Below are 22,109 nucleotides of genomic sequence, written 5' to 3'. Positions count from 1 at the left end.
GAAGGCTGGAAGTATGAGACAGGGATCCTGCACTGAGAACATTATAATTTGTGGAGGCAAACTGCACAAAACAGCAGCACAACAGCAAAGCAAAATATCAAGAGTAAAATGGGTTTAAAAGCAATAATAACTACCCTACTCGGGGCTTTTAGTGGCAAGTTATAACACCTGAAGGACTTGTTTGAAGAATCCACCTGTAAGTCAGTGTTCCCTGCTTAGGGACAAGGACCTCTAGACAAGCCAGGCCTAGAGTTGTGGGGGTAGGAAGCAAAGATGCCCAAAGTGAATAACTAAGCAATGGTGGTAGGCAGGAGCTGCTCACATTTCCACCCCTTGGTTCCTAAACCCATATAATGATACTTGGTTCAGGGTATATAATGTGTCCTGGCAGATGGCATCATATCATTGCAGCTCTCCAAGCTGACACCTCAACACCTTCAGAAGAGCATCCCATCACACTCTCACACTTCCTCATCTCTCCAAATCAAATTTAAACTGGCTCAAGCATCCATATGCCATTTACGTAGGAAGTTCAGAATCACTCTATTGGTGGTGCAGTATGTGATAGGTCTAGCACATTCCATGGCCCTGTGTCCACTACTACACCTCCTTTGCTGTAAAATGGACCCTTTGGCTGTCATCACCATGAGAAAAGTTTATTTTCTCATGCTCCAGGCAGCCATTGCCCTTCTAGCCTAGATCCAATCACGGGACAAAGGGAGCAGAGCCATCCCAGGTTTCTCCTAGCCTGAAACAGAGTGACCTTAGCTGATCTGCATGAGCAAGAAATAAGTGCTTATTGTAGGCTACTGAGATTTTGTGGTTGTTTGTTACACAGCATTTTTTGTGGCAATAACTGATTGACACATCTATATATTTACCCCCCAAATTTCTTAGTTTATCTTGTTCTTTTTTCTAAATTATTAAGTGGAATGATTACTTAATAATACTATTTTTAAATCTCAAAAGTGCATTTAAAAATATTAGGTTTTCCTGATGACACAAACAAATGGAAAGATATTCCATGCTCGTAGATTAAAAGAACAAATATTGTTAAAATGTCCATGCTACCCAAAGCAATCCACAGATTTAATGGAATCCCTATCAAAATACCAACAGCATTTTACACAGAACTAGAACAAGTAATCCTAAAATTTGTATGGAATCACAAAAGACCCCAAATAGTCAAAGAAGTCTTGAAAAAGAACAAAACTGGAGGTATTATAATCCCAGATTTCATGATATACTACAAAGCTGTAGTAATAAAAACAGTGTGGTAGTGGCACAAAAATAGACACACAGATCTATAGAACAGAATAGAGTCCAGAAGTAAACCCATGATTATATGGTCAATTAATCTGTGACAAGGGATGCAAGAATACGCAACGGGAAAAAAGACAATCTCTTCAACAAAGGTGTTGGGGAAACTGGACAGCTACATGCCAAAGAATGAAACTGCACCACTTTCTTACACCCTACACAAAAATAAACTCAAAATGAATTAAGGACCTAAACATGAGACCTGAAACCATAAACATCCTAGAAGAAAGCACAGGCAGTAAGTTCTCTGACATTGGCCATAGCAATATTTTTCTAGATAGTCTCCTGAAGCAAGGGAAACAAAAAAATAAACTATTGGAACTACATCAAAATAAAAAGCTTCTGCACAGCAAAGGAAACAGTCAACAAAAATAAAAGACAACCCACTGTATGGGAGAAGATACTTGCAAATGACATATCTGATAAAGGGTAGTATCCAAAATATATGAAGAACTGATACAACTGATACAACTCAACACACAAAAAACCAAATAATCTAATTTAAAAATGGGCAGAAGACATGACATTTTTCCAAAGACATACAGATGGCCAACAACCACATGAAAAGATGCTCAACATCACTAATCATCAGGGAAATACAAATCAAAACCACAATAAGATATCACCTCACACCTGTCAGAATGGCTAAAATCAACAACACAAACAACAGGTGTTAGGGAGGATGTGGAGAAAGAAGAACCCTCTTGCACTATTGGTGGCAATGCAAACTGGTCCAGCCACTGTGGAAAACAGTATGGAGGTTCCTCAAAAAATTAAAAATAGAATTACTTTATGGTCTAGTAATTGCACTACTGTGTATTTACCCAAAGTTTTTGAAAACACTAATTTGAAAAGATATAAGCACCCCTATGTTTACTGCAGCATTATTTACAATAGCCAAATTATGGAAGCAGCTCAAGTGTCCATTGACAGATGAACAGATAAAGAAGACGTGGTATGTATACACAATGCAAGCCATAAAAAGAATGAAATCTTGTCATTTGAAACAACATGGATGGAGCTAGAAAGTATAATGCTAAATGAACTAGAGAAAGACAAATACCATATGATTTCACTCATATGTGGAATTTAAAAAAACAAAACAAATGAACAAAGAAAAAAGAGAAAAACCAGAAAACAAACTCTTAACTATAGAGAACAAACAGATGGTTACCAGAGGGGAGATGGGTGGGGGATGGGTGAAATAGATGAAGGGGATTAGAGTACACTTATCATGATGAGCACTGAGTAACCAATAGAGTTGTTGAATCACTATATCGTACACCTGAAGCTAATATAACACTGTATGTTAACTAAACTGGAATTAAAAAAAAATAGAGGTAATTAAGTTAAAATGAAAAAAATTTTAAAAATAAAAATATTAGCTTTTCCTCAGAACTGTTTTGATCACATAGCACAGCTTTTACTATGTAGGCACTCACTGTTATTGAAATTTCAGTTTTGATTTCCTCTTTAACTCTAGAAGATAAATCTTATTTTGCTACCCTTTTGACGCTAATTGTAGTTTACTTCATTGTGGCTAGTGAATGAGAACTGTAGCATTTCTTCCTTTTGAAATTTACTATAATTTTCTTTGTTAACAAGCATATGCTTGAATCTTGTGGCTGTTCCTTGGACAAAAACAGTATGTATCATCTGTTATGGTATACTAAGTTCTATTTACAACTGCTAGATCAAGCTGAGAATTTAATTAAAATCCTCCACAACCACTGCTATTCCCTCCCCCTCCCTCTTCTTCCTCTTTTTCTTCTTCCTCTTCCTCCTCTTCCTCTTCTTGTTTGTCTACTTGATGCATTGAATTCTAAGAAACATATTTAAGTCCCTTAAGAAAATTGTAGTTTTACAAAAATCTTTTTATTTTTGAAAAGTTTTTGCCTTCCATACTTTGCTACCGTAGTGTTTGATACATAAAGGTTTATAACAGATCTTCATTTCCTGGGCTTTTATCATACAAAATACCCTTTCTTTTTCTGTGTAATGCTGTTGGTCTTGAATTCCATTATACATGAAATTGATATGCCACCTCTGCTTTCTGTTTGCATTTAGTTGAAATTTTTGCTCTTCTTTCTCTTTTAACATTTTTTCTACTTGGGGACGCCTGGGTGGCTCAGTGGGTTAAGCATCTGCCTTCGGCTCAGGTCATGATCTCACGGTCCTGGGCTTGAGCCTTGCGTCAAGCTCTCTGCTCAGCAGGGAGCCTGCTTCTCACTCTCCCTCAGTGCTCTCCCTCTCTCTCAAATAAATAAATAAATTCTAAAATAAAATAAATTTTTTTCTATCTTACTATCTTTAGCTAGTCAAAACATAGAAAAAAGTTAATAGTTTCCCTCTCCTTCTCCAATAACAGCTATCTTGAAGAAATTTATGTTAAAAAGTTGGTTTATACCTATCCTTCAACACCATTCTCTAAGTTCATAAGTAACTCTGTGTTATGGTAGGCTAAATAATGGCTCCCCAAAATATCCAGGTCCTAATCTCTGGAGCCAGTGAATGTTACCTTCTGTGGAAAAATGGGCTTTGTGTATGTGGTTAAGTTGGGGATTTTGAGACGAGGAGGTTATCCTGGATTATTTGGGTGGGCCCTAATGCAATCGGTAAGTGTCCCTGTAAGAAGGAGACAGAGGGACATCTGACATAGAAGAGGAAAAGACACTCTGACAATGCCAGTAGAGACTGAAGTGATTTGGCCACCAGAAGCTGGAAAAGACAAGGAATAGATTCTCCTCTAATGACTCTGGAGAGAACATGAAAATTAAAGATATTTATTTATAATACTCTTTGATACGTCTTTAGACACATAATGGGTATACAATGCTCCCTAACTCTCAAGGTACAAATATAGTTCCAGCACTCCTATCTCTCCAAATCAAATTTGAATTGGCTCAAGCACCCAGATGACATTTAGGTAGGAAATTCAGAATCACTCTCTTGGGCTATTCCCATTGACCCTAAATTGATTTTCCTCAGTGAAGTATGTGTACCTTCTGTATCACAATCATCTGGAGGTATTGTGAAAAACAGACTCCTATCTGATTGATGGTATCTATCAATCAGCAGTGGGGTTCAACATGCCCCAGATCATTCTCATGCACACTTAACACATCTGGAATTTCCACGTGACTTCTAGACCGACATTCTCCAATAGAATTTCCTACAATGATAGAAGTGTTCTACACATGCACTGTGTAGCCACTGGCCACATTTGATTATTGAGCTTTTAAAATGTGACTTGTGTGATTGAGGAACTGAACTTCTAATTTAATTAAAATTAAATAGTCACATGAGGCTACCATATTGGGCAGTGCAGTTCTAAATGGTTAGTCCTTGAGAGCAAAAACTGGATCTTCAATCTCTGTATCCCCTCTGTGCCTGGCACATGGTAACATGTAAATAAAAATTGAAATAGGAAACAGGCCTGCGCTATTTCTATTTTTTGAGGTTCCTGGTATATTAAGAAATGACAAACAGGATTACAAAATTTGTGATATATTTTAACTGTTTACCTTACACTCTTTTTTTTCTTGTGATGAGGAATTTTAAGATCTACTCTCTTATCAACTTTCAAATATGCAATACAGTATTATTAATTGTAGCCACCATGCTGTACATTCCATCCCCATGATTTATTTTATAACTGGAAATTTGTACCTTCTGACCCCCTTCACCCATTTCACCCACTCTCCAGCCTCTGCCTCTGGTAACCACCAATCTGTTCTCTGTATGTTGGCGCTTGGTTTTGTTTTTGTTATTGTTTTAGATTTCACATTTGAGTGAGATCATATGGTATTTGTTTTTCTGTCTGACTTATTTCACTTAGCATAATGCCCTCAAGATCCATCAAGTTGTTGCAAATGGCAAGATTTCATTCTTTTTTATGGCTGAATAGTATCTATTGTTCATACATACCACATTCTCTTTATTCATCCATGAACACTTAGTTTGTTTCCTTATCTTGGCTATTATAAATAATGCTTTAATGAACATGACAGTGCAGATATCTTTTTAAATTAGTGTTTCGATAAATACCCAGAAGTGGAATTGCTGGATCATGTGGTAGTTCTATTTTTAATCTTTTGAGGAAGCTCCACACTGTTTCCCATAGTGGCTGCACCAATTTACATTCCCACCAACAGTGCACAAGAGTTCCCTTTTCTCCACATCCTCTCCAATACTTGTTATTTCTGACCTTACACTTTCAAAGCACCTTTATTGTCCATTCTCCAGATAATTACAGGATTATTTTATCAGACACATTCTTGTCTGATGAGAATGCCTAATTGTTATGGGGTATTCAATTGCCTTTCTACCTTCAACTTAATATAAAAGATGTATTAAGACTGATGAATCCTGCTTTAAGATTTTCCGTGTACCTTCAGTTGAAGCATATATGTGCAAATATACATGCCAATGAATACAAATCAGATCACTAATACATGGTAGAAAGGAATTTAAAGCAAATAATATGATTTAGATTATAGATAAGGTAATTCTTCAAATTCTGGCCTACTAAAAGAAAATACTGAGAGACGTTGTGAAAAATGAATTAGGGACTTCCAGTTTCCCACTTATGCTTGCCAATCATTACATTACCTATGTACCTCCATCAGAAGGAAAAAAGCAAAATTAAAAGAATGACATTGTATAGATTTGCAATAGCATTAAAACTTCTTTGAAAATAATTCATTTTTCTAGCTTTCTAAATAGCTGAATTGAAACCCTGGAGACCTTATAAACAAGACATTCTTATCAGCATGGAAGAAACATAAGTTTCAATTCCTGCTTGAAGTAAGGGCAAGTGGCTACATATAAGATAGTCATCATATATGTTTATCACTCATTTCTCTAGCTTTTTCCACAATCAACTGAGGTGGCCAGTGCAACTGTACACAGAATATAGAAAATTCTAAATAACTCCAAGCAAGAGAAAACCCAGATTTAAATAGGTTAGGACCAGGGAACAAATTAGAATGCAAATATGCAGGCCACAGGTTCGTGTTCCGGCACTAAAGCTGAGCTAAAGCTTGATTCGGAGCTTCCTAATGGCCAAAGTGAAAAGGGAAACACATCCAGTTACATAATCTACTTGTCTGTAAGGAAGACATATTCAGTTATTCAAGGGTAGCTAAGCATTTCATGACACTTGGCTCTGAAACAAAATTCTCTCATGGGATTTTCCATGGGAACCATAAAATGACCAAATGCACAGAAGCTCTACAGTAAATGCACTAATGGGCTCTGTGGAGCAGTCTCTTCTAGAATCCCTTAATATATGCCGAAGACACAATATTCAAAAGACAAGTCAATAAAATACTCTTGGAAGGGGGTGAGGAAGGTTTCTGTGGGTGAGCTCAGGATAATATGATCGCGTATGTAGTTTTCTGAGGGACCAGCTAATATTCTGTGGTCGAGTAATGGCAAATTCATATTGTTTAGAATTCAGTAATCCAATTAGCAGATGGTAGGTGTTTAACAGCTTTTTGTGAAGAATGAGTCATCCCATCGAGATTCTCACCTAGATAGAAACATTTCTGTCTCTATGGTGGTGAACAGAGGGAGAACCTGGAGGGAATCCAGGATTTTCCTTTAAAAACAACTCTTCAAAAATAAGAAAAATTAGGGGCACCTGGTTGGCTCAGTTGGTTAAGTGTCCGAATCTTTATTTCAGCTCAGGTCATGATCTCAGGGTCGTGAGATTGAGCCCCACGTGGGGCTTCTTGCTCAGCATGGAGTCTGCTTGTCCGTCTCTCTGCTTCTCCCTTGCTCTTTCTCTCTCTCAAACAAATTTAAAAAAATAAGAAAATAAGTGTTCAAGTCCATAAAATTCTATCTGATAGAGCAGAGGGTCTGCAAACTCACATACAGGTCTGTTTTTTTTGTGTGTGTGTGTTTTCTTTGTTTTATTTTTACAAAGTTAACTAGGTAACTAACACATTAACACATTAGTTTCCAATACTTAGAGATCAATACATTTCAAATATGGCAACTGTGGATGCTGGCCCCACCACACGACAACAGTCTGCTGGGTTGAGTGTAGAGCATTTAGGTATTCGAATACCCTGTTAGAAAAATGAAGATTTGGACTGAAAAATTTTCATAGAAGAAATTACCAGTTGTTCACTTTAGCTATAGAAAAATCTGCATAATGCTCCCATGAAATGTATGGTTTTTAGCAAAGTGGCCAGTAAATCTACCTGAAAGAATTACTTGCAAAACATACCCTTAAATAAAGAAATGAATCTGGTATTTAATTGTTGGATCTAGGTCAATCAAACTTGAGAAAATGTGTCAAAATAATTATTTTATTTTTATTTTTTTAAAGATTTTATTTATTTATTTGACACAGAGAGACACAGCCAGAGAGGAAACACAAGCAGGTGGAGTGCGAGAGGGAGAAGCAGGCTTCCCGCTGAGCAAGGAGCCCGATGCAGGGCTTGATCCCAGGACCCTGGGATCATGATTTGAGCCAAAGGCAGACGCTTAACAACTGAGTCACCCAGGCGCCCCATTATTTTAGTTTTAGAACAGGTGATCTTTATCCACTCTTTCAGCCAATGGTAAACCACAAAATCAACTGTATGTTAAACTTCATTATAATAAAATATCATCATTAAGGAAGATAACTGACTTTCTATCTCTAGAGCAAGCTAGCATATGTCAAAATAATCCAAAAGTGGTTTCAAAGTACTTAGATATAGGTTAAAAACAAGGAGGGCCACAACTTACTTCTTTTATGCTACTTAAAATACCTTCTGATCTGTCTGAACACAAATTCTAGTGATCTGGACTTCTCAAGAAATACAGAAGTCCTGGTTTTCTAAGAACTAGGATTCTATATTGAATGCATGGAATTTAACCTGAAACTAGTTCTTGTCCCCAGAGTAAAGCCTGAGAAATCATTCGAAGTGGCAAACATTCTTTTATTTGCTTTTCTAATTATAAATGTACACTGCCAAAAATTTAGAAAATAAAGAAGAATTTAGATTATTTCTCCCCCAGCTTTTTATTTTGAAAAATTTCAATCCAACAGAATACAGATATGCAGGCCAAGCGTCCTCCCAGTTACTAATGCTGAGCCACAAATTTACTCGGAGCTTCTTGGCAGTCAAAGTGAAAGGAGGAAAACAGCCAGTTATATAATTCACATTGCCTATAAGGAGAAAACTTACCAGTTACTCAAAGGTAGCCTTGAGTTTCATGACGGTTGGCCTGAGAAAAAATTCTCTTGTGTTCATTTAATAAGGAATACAGAGCAATATCACACGCAACAGCCCTACAGTAACTGCATCGATGAGTTCTGGAAACTATGTCATCTAGAATCCCTCCATGTTAGCAGAGGGTGCTTGGTATGGGTGAATCCTGGCCCCAGCAGTTACTGTGTGACCTTGAGTAAATTACTTAAACTTTCTGTGCCTCAGTTTCCTGATTTATAAAAGTACTGTGATTAAAACCATACCTCAAAGAGCTGTTATGAGGCTTAAATGAGTTAGTGCCTATTATGTACCTAAAACAGGACCTGGAACATAGTAAGCATCATCATTATTATAGTAAATGCTAAAATAAAGGTGTGCACATGATGTAATAGTACAGAGGAAGGGCACTTAAACTAAGGGCCCGAGGAAAGGAGGATGTCTGTGCTCGGTCCAAATCTTAGTCTACTACGTAACTGCTGTTAGTATGAGTTTGACCAGATTACTTCAACTTTGTGTTCTCACCTGCTAAAACAGAAATATAATGTTGGCTGTTGATACAATATGCTGATGTCTGCAAAATTAAATGAGATAATATCTGAGAATTAGATGAGCAAATGTAATAGAGCATGGTATGTATAACAAATAGATGTTTCCTCTTGGATCTGGTGGAATAAATAAATTCCTCTTGCATTCAACTTGTACATATGTCCGTTTCCCCCCAGTTCAACAGTGTGCTTAGTTTAGAAGTAGTTGTACATAAATAACCTTTCAGATCACAACAAAAGTACCTGGAAGGAATGTTAAGTGATTGGCACTGACGTGGCACAACTCTCATTTTTTAAATCACCACGGGAAATGTCACTGGTACAGTTATGTCCATTTTTGAAGCATACTGTGCCCAGACAGCAGGCAAATACCTTGATTTCCACTAGACAAAACTCCTTTATCTGCATCACTTCACACATCCCTTATTTCACTTCATACAGATTTCTACTATAGCATGTAGTATACTGTGCTACAGTTAATAGCTCGTTCAATTTGTACCTTGCTTTGCTTAAAAAAGGACTATGGCGATTAGTTACATACTTCCGTGTTTATCTCCCTTCCAAAACTGTGAGCTTCTCAGATAACTGTATCAGATCCATAGTATCTGGACAGAAGCTGGCATATAACATACTAACTCTCAATGTTTGGTGAAATGATCTGAGGAGGATTTGAAGTGTGCGATTTGAAGTGTGCTGTTATAAGCAAATAAGCCTAATAGAAAGTTCGGATTACCTAGGAATTTATGTGAAAATCACAGACTCAGCCTGATCTCTCCTTGGATAGATGAGAAAACCAAAGCCTGGAATAGTTAAGTGATTTGCCCAAGGTTACCTAGCTAGTTAATTGCCAGAATCAAGACTAGAGTCTCAAACATCCATCAACCACTCTAGAGTCCAGTCCACTATATTGCCTGCCTTTCAGACCCCACTAATTTGATGTCTATATCTACTACCTCACTAAAGCCATTATCATTGGTCACCAATCACTTTTGTGTTGCTAAATCCAGTCAGTGCTTTTCAGCGCTTGATATACTTGACCTACTTGTGATCTCTGACTCTACTGACCCCATCTCCATCTTGCAATTCTTTCTAACCTTAGCTTTTGAGACATTACGGCCTTGAGGCATTATCCAAGTTCCTCAGAATTCTTTGTGGTTGTCTGTTCATCTGCCACTCCCTTTTATAGCTAGTGCTTCCTGGAACTCCATCCTTGGTCTTCTTTATTGTTTCTTCTATTGTTTCTCCCTGATTGATCTCACCCATACCTAGGACTTAAATTACCAATTAAAAGTTAATGTCCTCTAAATCTATTTTATTTTCACTCAACCTCTCTCCTCATTCATCGATCTGTGTAATTCAACTGCTTATTGGCTATTTCCCTCTGGATGTGGAGGTTCCCTCCAAGTCACAGTCACAATGCAGCAGTCTTTGAGAGAGCCTGAGAACCTGCACCCTTCTCTTTCAAATAAAGGAGGATGCGGCAGAAGACCAACTATCATCTTTACTACTGACTGTATTAGTTTCCTACTGCTGTTGTAACAAATACCACAAACTTAGTATACAACACAAATTTATTACCTGACAGTTCTGGAGATTAGAAATCCTAAAATCAAGGTATTGGCAGAGCTGTGCTCTCTCTGGGGGCTTTAAGGTAGAATCCATTTCCTTGCCTTTTCCAGCTTCCAGAAGGTGTCTGCATTCCTCAGTGCCATCTTCAATGCCAGTAGTGCAGATTCTTCAAATCTCTCTTTCTTTCCGACTTTTGTTTCCATCATCATATCTCTTTCCCTGATACTGATCTTCCAATCTCCAAGCCCGGCCAAATAATCTAAAATAATCTCTTCATCTCAAGATCCTTAACTTAATCCCATCTGCAAAGTCCCTTTTGCCATGTAAGGGAGGGAACACATTTATAAGATTCTGTAGATTAGGACATGAACAATTTTGGGGGACCATTATTCTGTATAATACAACTGATGAAGTTGGTACTGGATATTACCTGTGGGCAGAGAGCTTCCTAATACCAAATTATGAAATTAAATAGGTTTACTAACTGTCGTCCTGGACCAGGCACCCTCAACACCACCCCAGGTCCTGCTGCTGGAGGAGCAGAGAACACCATCAACGCAATTCCTTGAAGGCACTTTTCTTTTAAGAGAAAAGAATGGGATGGGCTATATATGCCCAGTTTCTCCTTTTAAATTCACCAATCAGGAAGTCATTGCTCCAGGGAGGAGTGAGCTGGGGCAGGTGCAGTGAGAGGCCAGGAGTATTATACTAATGGATATCACTCCAAATGGCAAGAAACATCATGAGTGGAGATTGTTTCCCCAATAAACAGATTTATATTTGAACTCATCACCATCTCATCCCACAAATCTGATCATCCTCCAAGACTGTCACCACCACTATCTAGTAACTTAGTAGAGAAACCCAGACTCATCTTTCTTCCCATCTTGCTAAATGGTTCCACCATCTCTTCCAGCATCCATACTAGAAATTTGTCCTACTTACTTATCCCCCACTCAGTGCTGTAAATTCTACCACCTTAACAGTACTCACATCTATTCTTTCTCCTACATTCCCACTGCCAATACCTTTGTTAAAGCTCTTATCACTTCTTAACTGGAGTACAGCAATGGCCTCAATACTCGTCTCCCGGTCTCAGGTCTTACTCGTCCTGTCCATCTTCACTTCCATACCTTTGCTCATGAAACATCCTTTATAGTTAGTCTCCAAACCCCCACACCCTGGTACCCCAGTTTGTCCAAGCGTCAAGCAAAACTGACTATCCAGCATCAGCCAGGATCAGACTTGAACCTAGGTTTCTCTGACTCTCAAGTCCGGGCTCTCATCTGCTCTTGCTTGGCTGCCTTCTCCTATAATAAAAATATTTTAAAGCCTAATGGGCTTTATACTCTACAAAGCACGTTTGCATACATTATTTCCTCTTAGCCTCACAATTCTCCAATGTAGGCAGGATGGGTACTGTTAGCCCCATTTATAAAATGAGTTAACGGGGGAATTCAAGGCTCGGTCCATCACACCCTGCTGCTGGGTTAACGAGTGTCAGTCACTCAGCAGTCTTCCACGTTGACTGTGCCCTCAGCCCCTTCTGGTTCCACTCCCTGTAGAACCATCCCACACTTCGCAGAAGTACCGATGGGATCGGCGCCAGTCTGGACGAGGCCACTGCTCTTTCCAGCACAGGCGCCCTGGAACCTCATGACAGAGACCTTCCCATCTGCAGTGACGCGATCGGTGACGCCATACAGTGACGTATGGTGTCGTAACTTACCCGGAGCCAGGTGCCGGCAGGGCAGCCACACCCTGGGGCCCCCAGCCCAGGAGGGCGACGGGTCAGGCGGGTGGGAAAACGCCGCAAAACCCGCCGGGGTCGACCTCCGGCCCTAAACCCTCAGATCCCGCCTCCCCGCCGCCAACCGGTTGCTAAGTGACGCCAGCGCGCAGAGGCGCGTGCGCGGCCACGGCGGTGTGCGTGAGGGCGGACGCGCGCCGCGGCGGCGGCGGCGGCGGCGGCGGCGGCGGCGGCGAGGACGGCGGCGACGGCAGCGGCCGAGGGGGCGGTGGCTACGAGGAGCGTGCGGAGCAGGCGGAAGAGGCGTCCGTACGGGAGGCTAGGTCGCAGAGGAACATCGTTGGGGTGAGTAGCCGGGGCCTCGCGGGGGAGGTGGGGCCTGGCCGCACCTGCTGCGCGGACCCGGGGCGCGGGAACGCGCGCCCCCACCGCACCCGCGCGCGCCGCTCCACGCCCCTCTGCCGCTTTTTCCGGGGGCGGGGAAGGAGCCGGGACGGGGGCTGGCGAGGGTCAGTTTCTGGGCGCGGGCGCTCCGGGAAGCGGCAGCGAGGGGCCGCTGGAGACAGTGTGGTCCCGGAAGGTGTAGTGGGAAGTAGGTGTCTGGGGGCGTCGGGGTGACTTTGCCGGGCTCCCAGACGGAGGAGTCGGAATCTGGAGAAGCCCAGGTTCCTAGAGCAGTCTCGCAGCCGGCCTGAGACGAGGCTGACAGAGACCGAGAGGAGGCGGAACTGGGGACGCGGCGTTGGGGTTCGGAAAGTTTGGCCTGCCGGGGCCTTCCTCGCCCCTGCCCTGGCTGGGCTCCAGGGAGGAGCCGGTTGTTATGGAGAGAGTTGTGAATCAGTGCCGGCGTGCGGCGTCAGACACACCCACGACTTGGGGAAGGCGATCTGTCGGTACTGATAGGGGGCGGCCAACCTGTTGCCTGAGTTTCCAACTTCAAATGTCTGCGCACGTGCCTAATGCACGCATACAACTTTGCCCTAGGGCATTCTGTTTCAATTGTTGCTAAGGATTTTGAGGCCGGGGGCGGATATCCATCCTAAGTTCTCACTTCCTCGCAGACTCAAATCTGCTGTTTTATTTCTCAGAACCCTGTTGTGTTTCTGTCATTATGAGGGCCAAGGAAGTAGGGAGGCACTGTTTTTTGTTTTCCTTAAAAGTAGTACAGACTTGCTAGTTACTAGGCAGAAAATACAGATTCTGTTCAACGTGCGGGCTAGAAAATGGTGGTGGTCAGGCAAGCCTGAGTGTAAGGTGCAGCAAATAAATCATCACACCAGTGCTCTCAGGGCGCTGCATCCCCTCATGAGTCAATATGTGGCGGTTGTAGTTATCATCCTTGGGAGAAAAGAGTATTGGAGGTAGGGAAGAAGTCAGTATTTCCTGACTTTTGATTAAGGCAATGTTTAGAACTGGTACAGAGACTGTCCTGAAATTTAATCGTAATCTGTGCAAGAAAATTGAAGAAAATAACTTGTGAGTTTTCATTCAGCTCTAAAATTTTGTGGTTCAGTTTCATAACTGAGGCTCTGTAAAGTATGCTGCCTGAGGTGCTTACATCTTGGAACCAATAATAACCTTGCTCTGTAGCACTTAGAGTACTGGGAATTCAATGTCTCTTGCTCTGCGGACTGTACCAGTTTTTAGGACAGGTATCCTGTCATTTTTATTCATAAGCATTTTATTCTTAAACATCTACAAAAGTTTGCTGCAGAGTAGGCACACAGTAGGTATTTGTTATATATTGCACTGTGTCTGAGTGTTTATTAATGTACAGCAAACATTTAACTCTGTTCATCAAGTAGTTAATACCTGTGCCCCCCTGCCCTATATCATGTTACGTGTGGGAGGAGGGTTGTGGGTACAAATGACATAGAAGACCTGGCTTTTTTTTTTTTTTTTTTTTAAGAATAAACAGTCTGGCTGGGAAAACAAGCATATGTATGTCAAATCATCATGAAACCAAATGAGACAGTATGTATGTAAATAAGTGCTGTGGGAGGAGCTGTACTTTAAATGCAGTAGAAATTTAGAAAAGCTAAGACCTGTGGTGGGCTGAGCTACTGAACTCTTTGGAAGAGGTAAGATTTGATCCGGTCTTTGAAAGAGCTATAAAATTTGAATTAGAGAAGAGATAAGAAATCACATGTTGAGAAAATCGTGTGAGTGTGCTTGATGGGGGATATATTGAGGAGACCTTCATGTCCTGTCCGGTGAATGGGGTAGGCGATCACTGATAGGGAGATACTGGAGAGATAAGGTTTAGCAGGTTGGGAAGGGAAAAGTGTTAAGACTAAGTCAGGCTTATCAGCATCCCACTGATAACGGGATAGGGCCTGCTTGCTGGGTGGGATGGGAGCTGTGTTAAAATAGAGTCTTAGACAAGAATACGTGTTATCCTTACTTAAGATTAAGGGATATTATGGTTGAACCAGGATCAGGTTGCTGTATACTTCTGATTTCAGTTACTAATTTGAATAAATGCCTCACTAATGTGAGTGTATCTTATGTGTTTAGTCAACAGTGCGTGTCCCCATTTCTAAAATCTACCTGATGTGCTTGGGCCTCTCCATTGGAAATCTGAAATGATGTACCCAAAGCAATTATCCAGCCACTCTCGGTGACACAGTTTTGCTTGGGATTATCTCTTACAGTGGTCTGTGAGGATTGAAGTTACTGCTAATCCTGTAAAATATACAAATAATGTTTGCTGGGAAAGGAGTCTATTTGAAGAAGGATGCTAACAAATATTGACAAAAACACTTGAGAAAATTAAAAATGTTGCTGCTGAATATTGAACCTTTGGTTTTTATAATATCTTTTGTTGTTATGTGGAAATTCTTTTGAGTGGTACATAAACCTGAAGTTGAATTGCTAACGTACCCTGTGTAAAGTTGCAACACCAAATGTTGCATTATTTAACAACTCAGCAAATATTTATTGGGTGCTGGCTATGGCTAGATACTGTGGTAGGTGCTGGGAACACAAACAATAAGACACGGTCTACCCCCTGAGATACTAAGTGTTCATCAGACTAGACGAACACCTAAATGTGGTGTGTTATAAGAGTTAATCACTTTGGAATAAGTAAAATGCCGAGGGCATTGATGACTTTGGCTGGGGAAAAATTGGTAGAATCAGGGAAGGCTTTAAAGAGAAGAGGATAGAACTTAGCCCTGCAGGTTAAGTAGAATTTTGTATATGTAAAAGGGAAAAGAAGCATTCCAAGCAGAGGGGAGAGCATAAGCAAAGTTGCCAAAGATTAAAATTAATAGGGTTTTTGGAAAACCTTGAGTTGTTTCTTGATGAGACAGGAAAGGTATATTTGGAGCCAAATTATGAGGGGGTCTTCCATACCATTCTAAAAAGCCTAGACTTTCCTCCCTTCAATGCCACCCCTATGTGGGTGATGGAGAACCTTGGAAGGTGGACTAATCAGATCAGAACATTAACTGGCAGTTCCTGCGCAGAACTGCATTAGTGTGGAGAGGCAGGGAGACCAGTTAGGATGTAGATGAGATATGCTGGGAGCCTGAAGAGGGAGAGTGGGAATGGGTGGACTGTAGAGGTATTTTAGATGTTAAAATCTTTAAATGTTATGACCATCTAGAGGAGGGAGAGTGAGAAGTCAGATGTGTCTGGCTTGAGTAACTGGTGATTATGATGACATTAAATTAGAAAACACAGGAGGCAGAACAGATATGCAGTGGAGAGAAGAAATTATGGCATGTTAATTATCTAGGTCCCTGTGTAGAATTTCGAGAGAGCCAGTAGGTGATTGGGAATTCTACTCCAGAGTTGATGAGACAGTTGAGGAATAACTGTGACAATCTCCAAGGCTATGGAAATAGTACTATTCTAAGAGTGAGTATAGTAGCTAATGCCGTGGACTTTGGAGTCAGGAAAACCTGAGGTCAGATCTGTTTCACTTATTGGTTGGGTTGGGTGACCTTGGGCAAGTTATTTAATATCTCTAAGCCTAAATTTCTTCCTAAAAGTGGGGTTAATAATACCTTAAAGAATCACTGTGGAGATTAAATAAGATAGTATGTGCACAATGCTTAGCACAGTGCCTAGCTTATAAATGTTTAATAAATGATAGCTGCTGCTATTAGTAGTGGTAGTTAGAGTTAGTGTTGTAGAGGTAGTAGAAGAAGATATAACTACCCAAAAATTAGAGAATGAGAACTGGAAAGGACAAGGAATGGAACTTTGGGACATCAACACTTAGATCAAATTTTGATTGGTCCTTAGACTTGAGTGTGCATCAGAAATACCTGAGGCCTTGATAAAACACAGATTGCTGGACCCCCCGCCCATAGTTTCTGATTGAATGAATAGGTCTGAATGGGGTTGAGAATTTGCATTTTGAACAAGTTCTCAGGTAATGCTGATGTTGGTGTTCCCATGACCAAACTTTGAGAACTACTGACTTAGAGGCTGGATCAAAGAAGAGAAACCAGCATAGAGACTAACAAAGAGATTGAGGTGAACAGAGACCCAGGAGATAGTTCAGAGAAGGTTAGGGAGGTAGCAGCCTGAAGACTCTGTAGATCCACCAGTGTTCTTTCCAGTTCCATAGACTTCATCACATTCTTATTTCTGTCTTCTCCAGGATTTGGCATAATGCTTGGCACATAGCAGTGCTTGAATGAACCTTGGAAGCCCCTTAATTACTGTCCTTGTGCATGATTGCACATACTTCACACACAGATTTCATTCATCCTCGAAATCTTATATCTCTGCTGAGTCATAAAGAAGATACTGTTTCTAATTTTACACACACACATGCAATAACTACAGAAAATCTTTTTCAAATAGCTGATGCGTTAGCTAGGTGCTGTGACTTCATGTTAGATGTCCTAACCCTTGCGCCCCTTTATTTTTAATGTCAGAGTCCAGTTTGCAAAATAATTGTCAATAACAAGTGTCAAGATTACAGTCTGTGTCTTGTATTAGGCACTTTGCAGGTTTATAAGATAAGCAAATAATATACTCCCTGTATCTCGGAAGTTTACAGTAGGATGGTCAAAGGAAAGGAACAAGGAGATATCACAGAAGTGTAGATTGAGAGGAACCTGAATATGAAGACTCATTCCTTGTTTGCCAGTAAATTTTTGATCTTATGTGTCTCACATACTGAGGACTTTTGGCATATAGAACAAATGTTAGTTCTCATCCCTGACAGGAATCTGTAAGAGAGTTCCATGGTATAAGAAAATCAAACACTAGTTGTGCAAAGATACAAGCACATAATAAAGAGATTTCAGGAGGTAAGTTGTAGTTTCATGACTAGCCAGTTAGCTACTCACCATGCTTCCTGGGCTCTTGGTCTCTCTCATTTATTCTGTCAACATTTGTTAAGTATTTACCATGTGCCAGAAACTGTGTAAAGTGCTGGCCATTGAGAACTAATTGCTCTGGGCATCTAACCCTGGCTTTAGTTAGGGTACGGTATGATATGTGTGAATGAGTGTGCGTACATGTTGTCAGGGGAAGATCTGATACGTGCATTTTATAATCTTAAGAATATATTGATATGAGCAGACATCAAGGATTTGAAGTTAAATTCATTCTGCCTTATGTATGCAAGGAGCCATGCAAAATATATAAAAATAAACCAAAAATTTTGAAGATTTATTTGAGAGAGAGAAAGCATGAGCAGGAGGGCCAGAGGGGGAGAGAAGAGAATCTCAAGCAGACCTTGTGCTGAGTGCAGAGCCCGACATGGGGCTTTGTCTCAGGACCCTGAGATCATGACCTGAGCCAAAACGAAGAGTGGGATGCTTAACTGACTATGCCACCCAGGTACCCCAATAAACACAGTTTTAAGCAGTCAAAGAATATATACTTTGGTAGAGGAGGAAAAAATGTATTTATAATACTACATAGAATATGACAAGTGCTATGTAAATATTGGTCACAGACTAGGTTCTCTGATGCTTGTTGAGTGCCTCAGGGTTCAGTTGTGATTTCAATTCATACATTACTCTAATGTTCCAGAAATTATAATGCCATAAATCCATATTAATCTCTTGGGCTGCTTTTGCATCTTTATATGGTACCGAAAAATATCCGGCAGTCTGTGTCCTTGTTTTCTTGGTTTGGGAAATATACTTATAGTACATGTAAGGAAAAAGGTTATTAACAACTAGCTATTGGGGTGCCTGGGTGGCTTCGTCGGTTAAGCATCTGCCTTCAGCTCAGGTCATGATCCCAGAGTCCTGGCATTTAGTCCCACGTCGGACTCCCTGCTCAGCGAGGAGTCTGCTTCTCCCTCTGACCCTCCCTCTCTCTCATTCTCTCTCAAATGAATAAATAAATAAAATCTTAAAAAAAATAAAACAAAAAAACCAACTAGCTATTGTTTGTCAAGTCACTGCATTATGCTAGGCCCTTTCTATATGTCATTTAATCCTTATAATAACAGGTTTGTAAATTGGGTGTTATCCCCATTTTACTGATAAAGCAACTGAGATACAAAATGGGGTGGGACAGGGATTCAGCCCCAGGCCTGGACTCCAGAGCCAGTGTTCTTCATGTCATCTACTGACATCAGCATGGGGATGTCCAGGTGGAGAAATCCAGTCTTGTTTCTGCTGATTTGGGAAAAGTTGTTGGAGGAAGTTAGAATTTTAATAACTGCCTGAATGATTGAAGATAATTTAATAATATTTTTGGGATAGAGGGGAAAAGGAGGTAGACATTTAAAAGCCCCAGTGCTAAGTCTCCTGTGAAGACATGGTTATTATTTGACCCCACATTTTTTAGCTGACTGACAAGAGATTTTACATAAACATCAGATTTTTCACTTTTCTATATATAGGTGCAAAAGTCTTCAATAGGAGGAACTGTACTTTTCCAAGCTAATGACATTTAAAGTAAATTCAGAACTCCTTTTTTATCACTTAGTGAAAAATATCTTGCTCCTCACTCTAAACAGTGTATACTTCTGTCCCTTCTCTCTACACCACTATTCCTTCACCCCACCCACATGTTCGTTTTTTAATCTACTTACAAGTTAAATAGTTATCTGTATGTTCTATTTGATGTATCCCTTGGGTCCTATTTTTTAATAGTCCTGAAGTTACAGCTGTAAGCATCTTTGTAAAGCAGAGTCAATTCTGGCTAATTTCACAATTAAAACTTTTATAAAATTATAATTATACAAATGGATAAATATTAAACCCTGTATTATGTATTGCTATGTAACAAATTACCCCCCCAATTAGCAGCTTAAAACAACAAACTCTTTTTTTTTTTTTTTTTTAAGAGAGGGAGAGAGAGAGAGAAGGCAGAGAGGGAGGGACAGAGGGAGCAAGATAATCTTAAGCAGGCAGCATACCCCAGCTCAGAGCCTAACGGGGAGCTCTATTTCACAACCCTGAGTTCATGACCTGAGCTGAAATCAAGAGTTGGAGGCCCAACTGACTGAGCCATCCAGGATCCCCCAAACATTTCTTATCTAATGATTTCTGTGGGTTAGGAATTCATTTGCAGCTTAGTTGGATGGTTTTGGCTCAGAGTCTCTGATGAATTGCCCTCCAGCTGTTGGCCAGGACTGCCACAGTCATCCCAAGGCTTGATTGGGACTGGAGGGTCTGCTTCCAAGATGGCTGCCTCACATGGCTGTTGGCACAAGGCCTTAGGTCTTTTATTGGGCTGTTTGAGTATCCTCACAACATGTCAGCTGGTTTCACCCAGAGCAAGTGATGCAAGAGGAAGGAGGATACCACATGCCTTATATGGCCTGTTTTGAAAACACACACTGCCACTTCTGCTCTATTCCATTTATTACAAACAAGTCATTAAGACCAGCCCACACTCAAGGGAAGGCAATTAGGCTCCACTTTTTTTGGGGGGGATGGTGGGTCAAAGAATTTGTAGACAGATTTTAAAACACCATATAAATCCTTTGTCATATGAAGCTGTTTCCTCAGCTGAAATTGATTGTCTCTATTTTTTTTTTAAAGATTTTATTTATTTATTTATTTGACAGAGCATGCAAGAGTGGGGTGAAGGGCAGAGGGAGAGGGAGAAGCAGACTCCCTGCTGAGCAGGTAGCCCCATGTGGGGCTCCAACCCAGCCCCCTGATATCATGACCCGAGCCAAAGGCAGATGCTTAACTGACTGCCCCTGATTGTCTCTGTTGTCGCCGTGTAGTAATGTAGTAATTTTTCTGACTTGTGTATTCACAGTATTTTCTGGAAATGTTCTGAAGTCAAGGTAGTGGTTTTTAAAATCTGAAGCAAGTTTTCACAGATTACAGATTTGTTTGTGATTTCTTGAAGTTTTGCATCTATTTCATTAGCTGCAGTTCTAATACTGCCAGAAAGTTTTCATTTTTGTCCTATTTTATACATTTATTCTTGTATCATTTTATTTACACTATTTAATGGTTTCCATGATTAATCTTAAGTAGAACCAAACATTTCAAGGCAAATTGATTTACCTTCCAAACTTTTAGAAGAAAAGTGCTTGCTTAACCCGTGTTTGAAAGCACACATTTCAGCTTCCACAGAGCACGGTGACTTTGGGTTTCATGGCTTGGATGAGGCTGTTAACTTTGTTCAAGTCCTTTGTGTACTTGAGAAGCTCTTCTTGAGTAAGGTCCTTACGTAGCTCCATTGGATTCCAAATCATTCTTTTGAAAGTGTATATAGAATTGGTTTAGTCAGAGAACCTTTTTTTTTTTTAAAGATTTTATTTACTTATTTGACAGAGAAAGACACAGCAAGAAAGGGAACACAAGCAGAGGGAATGGGAGAGGGAGAAGCAGGCTTCCCGCTGAGCAGGGAGCCCGATGTGGGGCTCAATCCCAGGACCCTGGGACCATGACCTGAGCTGAAGGCAGATGCTTAACGACTGAGCAATCCAGGTTCCCCTAGTCAGAGAACCTTTTTGGAACATCACAGTTAGGTTCATATTTTGGCACTTTCTTTCTTTATTTTTTTTTTAATTTTTTTAAAAGATTTTTATTTATTTTAGAGAGAAAGCAAGAGAGAGAGAGCACGAGCAGGGGGAGGGGCAGAGGGAGAGGGAGAGAGAGAATGTCAAGCAGACTCTTCGCTGAACGTGAAGCCCGTGAGCCTGATCTGGGGCTTAATCTCATGACCCTGAGATCATGACCTGAGCTGAAACCAAGAGTTGGAGGCTTAACCGCCTGAGCCACCCCGGCGCCCCTATTTCTTTAGATGTTAACCAGATCTAGACTTTACCGTCCCTACCCCCAACAGGTATCAATTACCTTACTTTTTTCTTCTTTTTATTTTGTCCCAATTTTAGACAGAAAAGATTTCTCCTATAGCCTTTACTACATTTCCCCAAATGTTAACATTTTACCACATCTGTTTTATCCTTTCTATCTCTCTCTCTCACACACACATTGTTCAAGGGTAAGCTGCAGAGCATTATTTACAACAGCTAAACTGTGGAGGCAGCCCAAGTGTCCATCAATAGGTGAATGGATAAAGAAGACGTGGTATATATATTCAATGGAATATTATTCAGCCATAAAAAGAATGAAATCTTGCCATTTGTGCCAACATGGATGGATGTAGAAGATACAGTGCTAGATGAAATGAGTCAATCAGAGGAAGACAAATGCCATGTGATTTCACTGACCTATGAAATTTAAGAAAAAAAAAGAGACAAAAAACACTCTTCACTGTGGAGAACAAACTGATGGTTACCAGAGGGGAGGTGGGTGGGGG

General features: G+C 40.5%; 1 protein-coding gene across 3 annotated transcripts in view; it reads left to right on the top strand.

Moving 5' to 3' along the window:
- The first annotated feature begins 12,634 nt into the window (after positions 1-12,634).
- The window catches only part of BTBD9 (BTB domain containing 9), a 427,542-nt gene continuing 418,067 nt past the window's right edge, over positions 12,635-22,109 (top strand). For 2 of the 3 annotated variants that reach the window (XM_034991363.1, XM_034991361.1), the window contains exon 1: positions 12,635-12,740. The gene's annotated coding sequence lies outside the window, so the exon portion shown is untranslated. Of the gene's footprint in view, positions 12,741-12,930; positions 12,988-22,109 lie in introns of those variants that run through there. The other variant, XM_034991362.1, reaches the window with a different exon arrangement.

The sequence above is a fragment of the Mirounga leonina genome, unplaced genomic scaffold, assembly GCF_011800145.1.
Source record: "Mirounga leonina isolate KUSES-001 unplaced genomic scaffold, KU_Mleo_1.0 Mir_53, whole genome shotgun sequence".
Classification (NCBI taxonomy): Eukaryota; Metazoa; Chordata; class Mammalia; order Carnivora; family Phocidae; genus Mirounga; species Mirounga leonina.
The sequence above is the reverse complement of the archived record's forward strand: the minus strand, read 5'-3'. Positions and strand labels throughout refer to the sequence as shown.